We start from the raw sequence: 13,106 nt of genomic DNA, 5'->3' as shown, positions 1-13,106 counted from the left end.
GCTAGCAGTTAGCATACATGCTTTTAGTGCAGTACTCATCATATACTGCACCTCCTGGCTTAAAATGGCTGTGGAAAGGTTTTTAATGAAACTGTGGCACTGTTTGACCCTGTTCACATTGGGGAAATCAATCCAGCTAGAGCGGGATTTGGGCCGTATCTGGATATATCCTGAGTGTGAACACTGCGAGTCCTGCTTTATCCAACTTGATTTCAATCCACCTCATGGAGGTGGATCTAGCCGGATTGGCTCAAATGTGGCTCAGGTCTGAACGCGAATGCAGCTAGTGAATCCCGCTAGTGATGTGATTCACAGGGACAGTGTACGGGTCGCGTACAAAAGCCGTATGTAAACAACCGCCGAACTACGACAGCTTTGCCCCGAGTTTATTTTCGACAGGGCTACAAAGGAATAAACCTCTGTTTGAACCCAAAAAAACACACGAAAGAACGAGCGACACAGGACAAAAAATAACGCACGACGTGCGCACATGCTGTCCTACGGCGGCCTGAAACATTTAGCATCTAAACACCTACATATAACCAAAAACAGAGCACAGGCAGTACATAGGCCATTGGATTTATATTCCCAGGGGTCAGATGGAGGCCCTGTGATGCAGGTTATATTGAAACATAAATAATAGTTTTAAAAGCCTGCTGTAGTGCAGGCTGGTTCTTAACTTCATACATAAACTCTGCTTAACATATGAACAGGAAAGGAAGGAAATCAGAAACTGGAGCTAATTGACCAGAAGCCCTCACCTTTGCAAGAACATGAGGAAAGGTCACGCACCAACCAGTACAGCCCAGCACTGATTAGGGAGTAATGCACTTAAGTGGAGTAAAGTTCTCGGCTGTGTAATTGGAATAGACTGGATTTGCCTCACTTGGTTTGCCAGCATGGCGCAGTCTTAACGGTCACAAGAACGCAGAGCTTACAGCTGCTGATTGCATCAGCTCAGGGTGAAGCTGCACTACAAGGAGCTACTGTTCAATAGAAACCTGTAGAAGAGGACGCTTCCACAGATGATTACAGTCATTACAGGCTGAGCTACAGCTTCTCAGAATCACACTGAGCTGAAGAAGAGCTGCTGTGATGGATTAAGTTATATACTGAGACATGGCTGCTGACAAAGTTGCCATATTGGCGTTTAAAATGCACTTAAAATAATAGAGAAATTAGCACTAGCATGTAGCATTTTGTTGTGTGCTTTGGCAGCTCCAGGCCCTGTGTGACATATATCCTCAGCTCTGACTCGTACGGCGTGTCACAGGTTATTGGGAGTTAAAGCTGATCAATATGGTGATTAATGTGGCCCCGTCTGCACACTCCAATTGAGCAAGACCAAACCGAAGTAAGTCTGATAAGCAGAAAGTCCACAAATCTGCTTTTGGCAGGTTTCTCCCACAGCGTGGAAGCGGGGGGGGGGGGGGCGACAGGCTGCAGTGTGGAGCTGCAGATGTTCACAGATTATAGGCTTGTACAGTAATCAGCTTGGTGGAGACGTGTTCACTCTCTCATTACGTGCGACCCAGTGTGACGGACAGGGATGCAGAGACGTCCTCACATTTGGTGGAAACTAAAGAAGAACAGAGAGAGGGATACGAGCTCCTGTGAACATGTTTCATCCTCGTACACTGAAGGCAGCAGGCTGCTCACAAGTCAGACAACCGTCCCTTCAAAGGCCAGTCTGAGTTCCTGGTATTGAAGTGGAGCTCCAGGGAAGCGTCTGCTTGCTCGGTGTGGATCAATAACCTCAATGCTACAGTTGGGTACAAGTCCTCCAAGGCACTGAAAGCTACCATATCTACAACAGCCATGCTGTTGTTCACCCAGAGTTCAAACTAAATGACTCATCATCTGGAGGTCACAGCAGAGCGTCACGCTCAGAGAGTCTCTAAATGTTTAACGCACAGCCACTCTTCTGAGCGATCACTGGAGAGCAGTGAGAGACGGAAAACCTGCACATTATGATGAGGAAGAACAGATTCTGATTTAAATAGCTTCCTAAAATACTGAACATACACAGCTGACCTCACAGATGTGTACGTTTGGATGGAAAGATCTGCTTTAAACCATATTAAAAGCCGTGAACGGGCTATTCTGGACTCGCAGGAAGCACTTCTCTTTAATGGATGACTCATGCTGGTTGTTGTTGACAAGAACATGGTCCAATGTTCCCTGAGGGGTTGTACTGCACAGCCTCCCACATTATCATCGCTCCAGGGTTCAGTAAAAAAAAGACCAGGTTATCAGATGAGGTTAATACCGACCTAACCTTCCAGTCAGCGCCTCATTTTCTTCGTCCACTTTTGTTTTTCGCAGTAAAAATATATAAACATTGATTGAAGTCATTCAGAGGGATGGTAATCAGATTACACATGGAGGCATCGCTCAGTGTTGCACTGATTTTATCACTAATAACATTTCCTGTGAGAAACTGACTGACTGCTTATAACCATTATACACAGATGAATGCATGAGGTCAGTCACAATTAACTGATTATATTGATCTGCATTCCAGTTTCTCAGAAGTACGCCAGCGCAGTGCAAAACAACAAAGAGCGTCTGTCTGGATTTCATGCTGCTGGTTTTTCAGGTCATCTCCATCCAGGGTTGCATCAAGTATTCATTCATCACAAGCTCAGGGGCCAAGCAAGGAGAAAAATACGGTTTATAATGGAAGTGTTGCATAAGCAGAAGAAGAATCATGGAAAGATCTATGTAGGTTTTGTTGGACAGAAAGTTCATTTAAATTGTCTTCCTCTCTCCAGTCAAGTTCATGTATTGATCCTAATGTTACTTTCACACATGCAGCTAGAGTCAGCTCAACACCCCCTCACAGTGTAATCGGCCTCAGATCAGCCAGGTTAAGCTTGCAGGCTTTGCTCAAGGGGACCTTCTTGGTGGATGACTTTCTCTCCAGACTGTAGAGTCAGATTGACTGTAGAGTCAGATCCTGCTCATCGTCATCACCAGCCTTTAGGTGACCAACAGGCATTACTGAGCTGGCACGCACGTCTGACAGAAGGCTGTGCAGTTTAAAAGTTTATCATACAAACGCATACAAGTGCTTAGATTCAGTCACAGAGGGCACCGTTCCAGAGGAGAGAGAGAGAGAATCACTGCGAGTTTAAGAGCTTCTAAAATTAGAACAGTGTTTCTTAATGAGTGTGGCAGTGAGCAGGCTGGAGGGGACAGGATGTCTCATTCTGAACCTCTAAACCCCTCCCCTCCCCTCCCCCTCCTCCAGTGAGCTGCAGTATGTTTTAAACTGCTTCCAACTGTGATAAAATGCCTTAGAGCCATGTTCATAAATGTCAGTCATGCCCTGGCAGAGGGCTCCACGTCTCGATTCATATTATATGTCAAACAATGCTTCATCCGCTTTTATGGGTCTGTTCCGGTTGCACAGCCAGTCTGAGCCTGCAGTCATATGCAGACCTGCCCGGGCGTGCACACTGAAGCCAGACCAGACTCACTTTCCTGCTGTTAGATGGCAGGAGCTGAAATGCTGGTTGGAATGTCGTGGAAAGTGTTAGAGGCGTTGACATCTCGATGGTAGAAACATGGCTGCTCCTCCATATAACATCCACTCAGAACCGTGCTTGACCATGGTTTTGCACTTGGAGGCTCACGTTACCCTGACAACAAATCCTACATCCACTGCTAGCATGGATATTACACCCATGCTGATGAAACAAACAGTCATAGTTAGCACAGAGCACTGAAGCTTTAAATTGGATGGTAAGTGTCCAGTTAAAGAACACAGAACCCTCCCAGCAGGCCACTGGGAGGGAGCTTCTCTTCTGATTTAGCATTGGAAATTGTCTGTTGGTTGTTTCAGGGGATAGTTCGTCACATTTGTGGGAACCCCTGTAAGCCAGGCTGAAGGAGATGAGATGAACGGTCGATGAGAGTTCAGCTTTACAGGCAGACATTGCTTATTATATTAGTAATCAATCAAGCTGTTGTTTAAACACATCTTGTTCGTAGCGTTCTTGTTGTTTGTTTAATGCACATCTACACAACAAAGGCATGAAAAGCATCTTCTCTATGTAACATTAGGCCAGTATTTAACACATGTATAACATACAGTAACTCAGTTACTGTTTTCCGGGTGTTGTGAGAACTTGTGCTTTAATATGCATCTGTTCAACTCTACCCGTCCTCACAATGCGGACATGAGGAGCTAATGTTTCAATCATTTATTCCTCTGACAGAAACTGTTACTGAATCAAAGCCACAAGTCAGCCCTGACAGCTTCCATTCAGTGCGGCCTGTGTTTGCCTGGTGTGATGGACACTCTGTGAGGCCCGGCTTTTTTCTATGATGCCAGATGGTCGGCCTTACACACAATGCAGCGCTCTCTCCATCATGTCCTGTACACTGATACCTAAGCTAGCTTATGGTGGGAACCCAATGTGAAGTCCGAGAGAAAGTGGCAGCTCAGGCGCTGGTGCTCAGGCTTTAACTGGTCTCTGGAGCCCGGGCCTTCTCTTTCAGCGATGCATTCAAAGCCTCCCCCTCTCTTTCACTGGTGCATTCAAAGGCGCGCTTCTTTTCAGGTCCTGCTTCCATCTTCTCGAGGTGTTTTGATTCTCTTGCCATCTGCTGTCAGAGCTTAGCGGACATTGTGAGTCTCCACTCTTCGGTCATAAAGTTGACGACTGTGTTGTGAAATCCCTCTAATCAAATTAAAAACAAAGGATATTATGGTTACCACAGCTCTGGTCTGACCTTGGACTCAAACCATAACAGACTAGTTCCCACACCAAGGAATCTGACACTCCCAGCTCCGTTTTGTTATCTTTACTTGTCTTTGTCGGAATTGTCTTTACTCTGATAAAGATTGTGTTATTTTGTTTAGTTCACGCTGTTTATTTACACTATTTTATGAAAAAGTTACAGTTTGGGTTAAAGTTTTGCATTTCTTCAAATGACCACAGGAGGGCACATTGCTAGGTGCAGACAGTCTACCTTAAAATTTGAGTCTCTGTTATACTTTTCCGATGATGTTGGGCTTGTTGGTCAACAGCACCAAGCATAAAACTCTCAGAATACAGGTTCAGATATAGAGTGGCTATGATTGCTAACTAGAGCTTCTTGTGAGAGGGTGTTTGAAATGTGGACAGTAAATAAAGATGGAGGAACTTCATGCTAACTATATTTATTGGCCACTTAAAAAAGCGCACTTTTGTGTTTGCTTCAAATTTTAATCCCAGGATTTAACACAAACGTTTCCTGAACCTAGCTGTGACCATAAATTAAGCCCGATACTAACCACCCGTGTATCTTGACTTGAGCCGAAGCTGTCAATAAACCTGTATCACTGCACTCTCTCCAAGTACGTATCTCAATAATCTGAACCTGCAGTCCTAATGACAGTGGGGGATGGAAGTGTATCTACCAGGACATTCCATCTGCAGCCAGATCTTATAGCCCCCTCATGTAATTTAGATCGACAGTTTCAAACTCTCGCTGTGTGTTGATGACGAATTTGAAATGCAGGTGAGAAATATCTGGGCAGATCCTCTGTGTCAGCGCACAGAGAGAGAGAGAGAGAGAGAGAGAGAGAGAGCGGTGAGGTGGGGGTGGACAGAGAGGCAGTGTGTGCTCTGTGCTGACAGACATCCTGGGACTATCCACAGCAGAGTTTTTATTAGCGCTAATGTTCTTACCTGAGAAACATAGCATGCAGCGCGTGTGAGTCACAAATGTTTCCATCAGCTGCTGCAGAAATCCGTCTTTATGACCCCAGCTGTGTGTATCCCAGCTTCTAATGTCCGACTGCTGCTGAGCAAATGCAGAGAATACTGTGTGTATTGTTCGATATTTAAAGAGTCACATGTTTCTGTTTATCAGGTAGTTCAGTGCATTAAGAACTTTTTTTTCATAGAAAAATGAAGCAACAGCAGCAGCGTTGGTAATTGAGCTTAAGGCCAGGTCGATCATATCCATTCTGGCTTTGTAACAGCAGTATTAATGTCAACAGGAAACTCATTCTAGGACAGAACGTCTCTCCTGCTCTCTGAGATGATTATATGACAGGGCAGCACAGTGGGCTCGGCCTCCTCTGCCCTCGACCCGTCCAATCTCTGTGAATTATTTCCTCCTTCACAGCGAGAGCTCTGTGGCAAACACATCAAACAAGATTACATATATAGAGCAAGGGTATATTTACTCCCCTCAGAGACATATTTAATTTAGCTGTTGCCCCGGCAACGCCAGTCTCACAAAGAGTGGCTGTGGAGTTGGCTGTAATTATAGAGCAGGCCTCTTCATCAGAGGCTTTAATCTGAAGAAATGAATGCAGCCCGGGCTGTCATGAAGGCCCTGTGGCAGCTCACACATGGCCTTGGACAATGTATAATAGCAACCAGAGGAATTAGGACTTATTATTGCTGTTGAACTCATGAACTGTAGAAATGAGCGTTCATTATAACTTTAGAACAACAGAGAAAAGAATCGATGTGACAAACAGGAGGCGTATGTTTGGACAGAAGCCTGACAGGTCTACCCGTCGTGTACTTTGCTGTAGGTCGACTCAAAGAAAAGGCAGGCCTGGTGCATGTGTCTCACATCGGTGGGAAATTAAATAATTCATGCTGGTAGAGACATTCCCCGCACAGGCACTTAGAGATCAGGGGCCCACGTAAAGTGATGAAGGCCTACACTGAAAAGGGTGAACTGTATGATGGATGTTAGCTGATACAGTTTCGACAAGACTTAACTAACCAAATGATGATGCCAAGATTTACTCAAAGTAATATTTAGAAATATAAAATTGTTGACAAACCACTAGCTATGATGAAGACCAACTGTCCCCACAGATGGACTAATTAGTCATCAGTCTATCACATCAGTATTGTTGTTGCTAGCACACTTTTGTCTCCTCTCTTGTACAAACTACAGTCAAGCAGACTGAATTAAGACCCCGTTCACACTGGGGAAATCAATCCGGCTAGAGTGGGATTTGGGCCGTATCTGGATATATCTGGATAGTTTTTTTCTGAGTCTGAACAACGCGAATCTGGATATAGCTCCGTATTGGCTCAGATATGAACGCAAATGCGGCTAGCGAATCCGGCTAGCGACGTGATACCTCCGGTCGTTGAACAGTTGAACTATGACAGCTTTGCCCTGAGTTTATTTTAGACAGGGCTACAAAGTAATAAACTGCTTTTTGAACCAAAAAAAAAACAAAGAACGAGCGACACGGTTAAAAAAAACGCATGCATGCACACAGTCCAACCGCGGCCTGAATGGACTCTGTATTTCACGAGGCGCCACCTAGTGGTTTGGAGGACAACAAACAAGCCAGGTTAAGCTGGATTGAGCGCTGACACGCGTGTGTGATGAAGCCAGATTTGAAAATACATAGGTCTGAATGTATCCAGCTTAAAGACTATCCAGACACAATCCTACTCTAGCTGGATTGACTTTCTCCAGTATGAACGGGGCCTAACAAACTAAAGCTGGAAGCAAGCAGCAAAGAACTGCAGTTCCTCAAGTGGCCACTTGAGGCTGATTTCAAAAGCAAGTCAAACCCCACAGACCTCCACGTGAACCCTAACAGCAGAAATAAACGTACCCATTTCAATGATGCATAATTAACCACTTCCATTTTTGAAATAGCAGACTTAAGAAATGCCACCGAGTTCAGAGCTTCAGAGCCGATCTCATAGAAAATCTGTGGATGACAACCATGAACATATCTGCCTGTCATATCATGGAAAGCCAGTTGGCATATTTTTCAGTCTAGACCAAAGAGGGGGACCAGCAGACCAACACAGACAGACATTAGCATGCATGCTTCTAAAAATAAAAGCGAGGCAACGATAGTGACATAAAAGCAGAAAAAAAAAAGCCCCAACGAGTGTTCAGGTTCCACCCTACAAGAATCCCGTCTCGTCTCCTGGAATGGCTTCAAGCCCGAGCGCTCCAAATGAGAGGGCCCTGAAGCAAGGGTGCAATCTCTGCGAGCGAAATCACTGGCCTGTGCTCATCAGCCGTAAACATGTCACTGCCGAACTAGGTCACCGCTCTCTGTGCGCATAGATCAAACGAGGGGGCCCTCCAGTGCAGCTCTGCGGCTCTCTGAGCTGCACCTCCACATGATGTGGCCCATTTTTTTTACCCCACTTTTGTTTATGTGACATGTCACCACCTCTCACTGCCACAGCGTGCAGTGAAAAAGAAGGAGGATGTGGAGTGGTCCAGGCAGGCGAGGGTTAATAAACAGGGAGAGGACAGAAGAGAGATGATAAGCTGGAAAGTGTGTCTTTCCAGCTTATAGTTTCTGTATATACAGTATAAACAGGAGGCCAGAATAAAAAGAGAAGTTTGGTGAAACTAGTCGGAAATATTATTTTAATATAAAACAAACATTCCTAAAAGAGAATGAGGAACAAATTCTCCTCCAACATTCACATCATGACAGGTCAGGTTTCTATCTGTGTCACCGATTTCCCAGAAGTCTCCGCTGAAGCTTGCCAACATTATTCATTAATCACCTCGCAGCGCTTTGTTCCAAGACATCTTGTTAATGCGAGGCAGAAGTTTCAGAGCAGTGTTCGGCTGACATGTGGCAGTATAAAAAACTCCTGTTTGCTTCTTCTCTGCTCGTTTATTCAGAGTATTTAAGAGCTCGGTTTATTGTCAGTTACGCTTCCCCCACTACCACGTATCTGCACGTACTGTCACTGCACGTCTGCTGTGTAACTGCATCACATGTTCTGCCTCCTCAGTGTTTTATTAGTTTAACCTTTCAGAGGCCTGGCTGCACATTAATGCTGCGGTAGCTTTGTGTCTGTTGAACCTACATGTTAGGGGATAATACTGAAATTTCCTTTGGGCACTTTTTGAAACTTAAGCTAAACATTTTCACATGTCCTTTTATTGCATCCAGGGAATCACGTCCAAAAGGGTAGTTCACTATCAGTTCAAACACATTCATTCACCTTAAAGGGAAATAAACCTGATAAGATTTGAAGATATTCCATTTTAAGTCCAACAAAGGTTGGGCAATGATGAGTCAAAGCAGCAGCTGCAACCAGCAATAAAGCAGATGATAAAACTTTATGTCAGGCATCCACGAGTTCAATGACATCTGTGGGAGATTAGTTAACTAGTTTGGTGATTTGATTGTCTGCAAATAAGTGTCTTGGTTGTTTACTTGTGCTAGTGAACATTCAAGAGTACACAAGCTGTGTAGAACTGGTGACAACAACAGACCTCAACCACAGAAGACAAAATGTCAAAAAAATGGAATCACTGGTGACCGGTGTCAAATTCATAAGTGAACAGCACCCACCACTAAGGCCCTGTTCACAGTGGAGAAAGTCAATCCAGCTAGAGTAGGATTGAATCCAGATAGCCTTTAAGCTGGACACGTTCAAACCTATTTTCAAATCTGGCTATCACACGCGTTTCCCTGCTCAATCCGGCTTAACCCGGCTTTTTTGTCGTCCTCCAAACTGCTAGGTAGCGCCTTGTAATATACAGAGTCCGTTTTTTTTTTGTCCCATGCCGCTCGTTCTTTCGTTTGTTTTTTTTTTCCGGTTCAAAAAGCAGTTTATTCCTTTGTAGCCCTGTCGAAAATAAACTCGGGGCAAAGCTGTCATAGTTCGACGGTTGTTTACCGAATTTGTGTTCAAGAGATCAATTGATAGATATCCGGATAGATCAAGATCTATCCGGATATATATCCAGATACGGCCATACGGCCCGAACCCCACTCTAGCTGGATTGATTTCCCCAGTGTGAACGGGGTCTAACAAGCAACATGCTGGATGTGTAATATGTTCACCACCATATATCAGTTTGAAACTACCCTACTGCACACAAAGGGCCACAAAAACACATATTGATGGTTTAAAGTTTAACCAACCAGACAAACATGGTAATGTTCTGGGTAATGTTCTCCACCTTTGTGGAGCAGATCCTGCGGCAGACAGACCTCTGCTGTTTTTCCAAACATCCTTCACATGTACAGTCCTCAGGACCAGAGAACAAGTCACACAATGTGGCTAACATAGAAAATGAATGATGCACAGGCTGGGCCAGTAAAGAAGGTCCTTGTCTACCACATCTGATGAGTTGATGGTTGGTTGAGTAGAGGGAAGTGTTCTTTCATGCCAGAGGAATTTTAGTGACGTGCACAGCAAAGCAGAACCCTGTGCTTGTGACTGACGGTGGATTCACAGACTGTAGGAACGAGCTGCAGAGAGTCATCCGGAGGGATGAGGACATGTTGGTCCTTACAGACGAATTTATGAGAAGGGAATGGATGCTGATAGGTAGTGACCATATTATTATTCATGTTTCAGCCAAGTGGGGTTAAATAAATCTGTTTTTATGTTAACTTCAAGATGAAGTGGACACTAATCCCTCTTATTCTTTAACAGGTCCTCAATGTAAACATACAATGACAATAAAAAACACTCATGTGTCCTCAGAGCAGAGCAGTGAGGGAGTTTATAGACTGCAGATATATTCCTGTGGTTAGGAGGAAGCCTGAGGAGGAAGTATCATTTTTTTTCTCCTTTTTTTTCTGGTGCTGTTTGAATAGGCATTGGTAGGTGATGCATTTCACAAGTTCATCTTATGTTAGTGAGCATTATGGGGTTACCCATGTGAAAATTCTCAGCTTGCTCACAAAAGTAAAAGAATCAGTGAAAAAAGGAGACGGGGAGGGGGGCAAAGCTGGGAGCCTAAGAGCTCTACAGTTCAGCCATTATTACAGCTCTGCATAGATTAATGGTTTAAGGGGCCCAATGCGAGCAGCAGAGGAGCCGGTCCACTGTTACAACATAAAAGGAGCCCACAGGCTGGTACCTGCAGCTTTACTTCTGAGAGTCTGAATACATCTTTCTCCCTCTCTTTACTTGTCTGTGGATGCTCTCGTGTTATGTCCGAGAGTATAAATGGCTGAGACTGTCTTTAAAATGACATCCTGCATTGTCTTTCTGCGACGCTGAAGATGATATTTCCTGCATTGTGAGGTTGTTGACCTACTTCAGACTGTTTTGGAATGTAACACAGTTGGTGGTCTGAGAGCACTTCGCACTTTGAAAATTACCATGATAAAAGCTGAATGGGTTGGCGGACTTTTTTTTTTAAGAGCTTTTCAGAGAAATGTGTGTCAACTGAAAGTGCACGTCGAGTGAATTATTCAAGCTGCCCAAGAAGGTTATTTAAAATGATCAGGTGGAAACACAGGAAGCAGACAGAGAGGTCCAGAATTCAAAATATTCCTTTGAAATGAGACGATCTCAGTGAGATCCAAAGGAGGCTTTCTTACTGATTCAAATTACTTCTAACAGCCATATCTCCAGTATTCTGGCAAGCCAAACAAGCATATTTAGCCCAGATAGTGTTGCTCTACCTTGTGTTTTGTGCACACCAAATACGTGCATTTTGATCCATTTACACAGAAGCTCCGGTGTAATGTGGCTAAAATATGAACACAACATGTTCAATAAGTTCAATAAAAGTCTGGCAGCAAAACATACTGTATGTCCAACAAGGCTCTTATTTCACACCTGCTTCAAGGAAAGTGACAGCTGCTGTCAAACCACGAGGATGATTGATTAGACCAGTGATTACCTGGGTATCTCCTGCCTGTGGTGCTGTTGATGGCTGCCTGTAAACATTAGGCTGTTCTGTAAAAACTCTGACCTTGTTTGTGGGAAGTTTTCATGCCTAACTGAACCACAAGTGAGAATAAAAGTGGAGGAACTTCTTTTAAAATATCAAAAAAAAAGTTCTGAACTCCTCTGTAAGATGTTGGAGTAAAAACCGTCCACCCATCTAACCCTGCTTTAGCGGCCTTTACAGCCTATATGTCATTAAACTGCAGGGACCTGCTGAATTTTCTGGAACCAACAGAATAAAGGACACTAAAGGAGAGTCAGGTGTCAATGACGTGATGACTGCGTGTTGACAGGCCTGTTTGTTCCATAAAGAGGAAATACAAAATGTACTAATTCAAATTGGTGCTAAAATTATACTTCCTTGTTGTGGCTGTTGAACAATTTAATGAATGACTTTCTTGATTTAAGAATAAGCGCTTTCCTGTAAACTCAGTCTAGTTTGTAAAATGTGTATGAAATATTTAGAAAATATTAACAAAAGTCTGGATGTTATGAGTGGGTGCAGTGGGAGGACAGTCTGGGTGTCTGTGGGGCAGCAGATGGGTCACGTAATCAGGAAGGGAGGGGGGGGGGATGGCGAGGTGTGGTGCTGCTGCCAGAGTGAGGGATTATATGGTCTGGTGGGTCAAATATTAATTTCATCATCTTCAGCAGAAATATATATCCAGAGGATAACTCCTGGATACGGCTTGACATGTGAAAGAAAACTGTGACATTTCTTAAGGGGGACTAATGTTAATATGACTAACAGGAAGGCGTCGAATGTACATTTCAAGTTTCTCAACGCATGCAGTGAAATTCCTACGTACTGTTGGTTTCAACATCACCACCACCAACAAAATGCACTTCTTCCTCTTTTCTGCACAACGATGCCTGTGTGACTGTGGAGCACAGTAAATGGTGCCTGTCCTCCTTCAAAGCTGCTTACAGCCTCTTTTAGCACAGCCGGGACAGTAGGGTTTAGACTTGATAGGGGATTTCTGCAAGCCAGCCCTCTTTTCCCTGCCATAATTAGGCCACCCACATTCACGGTCATGTGCCTCCTCAGATGGTGACTCTGTAAGATTTGGGGACATTCCATGCTGAGAAGGATCTATAGAAAAAAAACAGAGATGGCCCTGAAACATGCCTACATGCTGGAGGGTTTGTTTCTTTAACCTGTATTGTTACAGATCTCTCTTTAAAAAAAACAAGTAGAACAGTGTGGGATTATAAAAGAGTTTCTTTTTCATCCCTATGGAAGCCGACACTTTGACCTCGCGCTGGTATCTTTTAATGATAAAGCTGTAAAAATAAACTGAGTTTATCATTAATTCATAATAAAAAAACATCAGCCTGGGTCGAGAGTGGATTGCGTGCAGAGGTTATGTAATTTCCATAGGTGTTTCATGTTGCATGCAAGAGAACAGGGATGAGTGGGGGGAGTGTCCGCCTCGTATTGCAACGCGG

Source organism: Parambassis ranga, chromosome 12, assembly GCF_900634625.1.
Source record: "Parambassis ranga chromosome 12, fParRan2.1, whole genome shotgun sequence".
NCBI lineage: Eukaryota > Metazoa > Chordata > Actinopteri > Ambassidae > Parambassis > Parambassis ranga.
The sequence above is the reverse complement of the archived record's forward strand: the minus strand, read 5'-3'. Positions refer to the sequence as shown.